Source organism: Jaculus jaculus, chromosome 6 (assembly GCF_020740685.1).
Source record: "Jaculus jaculus isolate mJacJac1 chromosome 6, mJacJac1.mat.Y.cur, whole genome shotgun sequence".
Lineage (NCBI taxonomy): Eukaryota > Metazoa > Chordata > Mammalia > Rodentia > Dipodidae > Jaculus > Jaculus jaculus.
The window spans coordinates 16,930,542-16,933,581 of NC_059107.1; the positions used below are offsets into that span (position 1 = coordinate 16,930,542).

Sequence of the window (3,040 nt, forward strand, 5' to 3'; positions counted from 1 at the left end):
AGGGAGAGAGAGAAAGAGAGGGAGAGAATAGGCACACCAGGACCTCCTGCCACTGCAAATGCACTCCAGATGCACACACTACCTTGTACATCCAACTTACATGGGTCCCGGAGAATCAAACTGTGGTCCTTTGGCTTTGTAGTCAAGTGCCTTAATGGCTAAGCCATCTCTTCAGCCCACACTCCTAGCTTTTTATGTGGGTTTTGGGGAACTGAACTTGGTGGCTTCTGGCCTGAGAGGCAAGTGCCTTTAACTGCTGACTGTTGAATCATCTTCCCAGCCTCTGTTTAATATTTTTGAGCATTTTCTTTTTCTCTTTTTCCATTTTTTACCCCCATCCAAGGTGGAGTCTGACCTGGAATTCACTATGTAGTCTCAGGGTGGCCTCGAACTCAAGGTGATCCTCTTACCTCTGCCTCCCAAGCGCTGGGATTAAAGGGGCGCACCACCATGCACGGCTGAGCATTTTCTTTATCCCTCATTTAAAATATATTTTATTGGCGCGCCTGGTGGGGCCTGCGGGGACTTGGGCGACTTGAGGCTCTTGCTCGCCATCCAGCTGGTGGCTGGGCGGCAATGACATATCTGCTCCGCTGCCCACTGCCCATGGTTATTTTCCTCCATGGATTGGGTGATACTGGGCACGGATGGGCAGAAGCGTTTGCAGGTATCTGAAGCTCGCATATCAAATATATCTGCCCGCAGGCGCCAGTTATGCCTGTGACCTTAAATATGAACAAGGCTATGCCTTCATGGTTTGATACAATTAAACAGGCAGCAGAAAAAGCCTTGATAGATCAAGAGGTGAATGATGGCATTCCTTCTAACAGAATCATGGGAGGATTTTCTCGTTAGGAGCTTTATTAATCTCTGGCACAATAGAACAGGAAGGGGCGGGCGTGGCTGCAGTGGGGGTCGGCTTCCTGGCTTCCATCTTCGTTTGCACAGGGCCCTGTCAGGGGCACCAACAGGGAGATTTCTAGTCTCCAGTGTCGTGGAGATGGTGACCCTTTAGTTCCCCTAATATTTGGTTCTCCGACTGTTGAAAAACTAAAAACATTGGAAAACCCAGATAATGTAACCTTCGAAAAAAATCTATGAAGGCATGATGCACAGTTTGTGTCAACAGGAAATGATGGATGTCAAGCATTTCAAGATAAACTACCTCCGATTGATTGACGTCACTAAGATGCCTTGTGTAGATTACACCAGCATCACTGTACTAGGCTAGAATATACACCTTCCCCCATTTCTCATCTTTAAACTCCCTAATGTTTGCAGTGTTAGAATGTTTTGCAATTACATGCCAATGATACAGACTAGGTGATGTTCCCTCATGGGAAACTTACGATCTCTAAGTTTCTATACATATATCAATATATCCAGAACATACTCGTATTAAATAAAGTAGGTGAAATAGCTATCTTCCTTTTCTCAAATGTCATTCAGCGGGATGCTGTAATCAGAGTTCCTATTATCATTTGAAAATTACTAGTATGCTTAAAGAAAATATGTTCAGGTATAAGTAAGTGGTTCAGATATAAATGACTTGTTTATGCTGTGGTCTAGACTATGGGTTAGACTACAGTTGTGTGGTCACCATGCAGTATTTGTATTTTTTTTTAATTTTTTTTTATTATTTTTATTTATTTATTTGAGAGTGACAGACAGAGAGAGAACGAGGCAGATAGAGAAAGAATGGGTGCGCCAGGGCCTCCAGCCACTGCAGATGAACTCCAGACGCGTTCCTCCCTTGTGCATCTGGCTAACGTGGGTCCTGGGGAATTGAGCCTCGAACCGGGGTCCTTAGGCTTCACAGGCAAGCGCTTAACCGCTAAGCCACCTCTCCAGCCCCCAGTATTTGTATTTTTATATATGCATTCATATATATGTAAGGACTCTAGTACATAAGAGTTAGATGCCATTACATTCTTCTTTTTTTTTTTTTAAATTTTTTTTTCTTTGTTTATTTATTTGAGAGCGACAGACACAGAGAGAAAGACAGATAGAGGGAGAGAGAGAGAATGGGCGTGCCAGGGCTTCCAGCCTCTGCAAACGAACTTCAGACGCGTGCGCCCCCTTGTGCATCTGGCTAACGTGGGACCTGGGGAACCGAGCCTCGAACCGGGGTCCTTAGGATTCACAGGCAAGTGCTTAACCGCTAAGCCATCTCTCCAGCCCACATTATTCTTTATACTAGGTATAATGCTTTTCAATGTCAAAAAAGAGTAACATTTTCTTCAAGTAATGGTCACTTTATTGGGGGACTAGGCTTTTCTTTTCTTTATATTTCTATTTAATACTCTTGTCATTTCCAAAAAAAATGATACTTTCTAGATTTTCTATAGCAGCTCAAATACTGCTTCCCTATCATAGAAATCCTCCAATATATACTATAACTTCACTTTCTCAATCACAAACACATGGTATTTGAAATCTAACTACACTTTAAAAGAAACCAAACATTACTTTATGTATTTTAAATAACTGCACCTCAGTCCAAATTCAGACTTTTATAGTTATTAGAATCTTCAATATAGGTAATAATAATAATTAAATGTTTTTGTAAACAACTGAAAGGTTAGATCATGTTCTGTTATGTTTAGGAATATTATGAATTTCTGAAATGATCAGGTCTACTTATATTGTAGAGTTTAAGCTTACAGATGTTTAAAGCCAACTTACTGTCGAAGAACAATCTGCTACTCTATTTTTATCTGTTTTATTTTGTCTGTCAAGGAAATAATTTAAAGTTTCATTTTAGACAAGTGATTTTTAAAAATTTTTTTGTTTATTTTTATTTATTTATTTGAGAGCGACAGACAGAAAGAAGGAGGGAGGGAGGGAGGGAGAGAGAAAGAGAAAGAGAGAGGGAGAGAGAGAGAGAGGGAATGGGCGTGCCAGGGCTTCCAGCCACTGCAAGTGAACTCCAGATGCTTGTGCCCCCTTGTGCATCTGGCTAACGTGGGTCCTGGGGAATTGAGCCTCGAACCGGGGTCCTTAGGTTTCAAAGGCAAGCACTTAACTGCTAGGCCATCTC

At 41.9% G+C, this 3,040-nt stretch overlaps 1 pseudogene; it reads left to right on the forward strand.

The window, feature by feature from the left end:
- The first annotated feature begins 647 nt into the window (after positions 1–647).
- On the forward strand, positions 648–1,231 carry LOC101613351 (annotated as a pseudogene).
- The last annotated feature ends 1,809 nt before the right edge of the window (positions 1,232–3,040 follow it).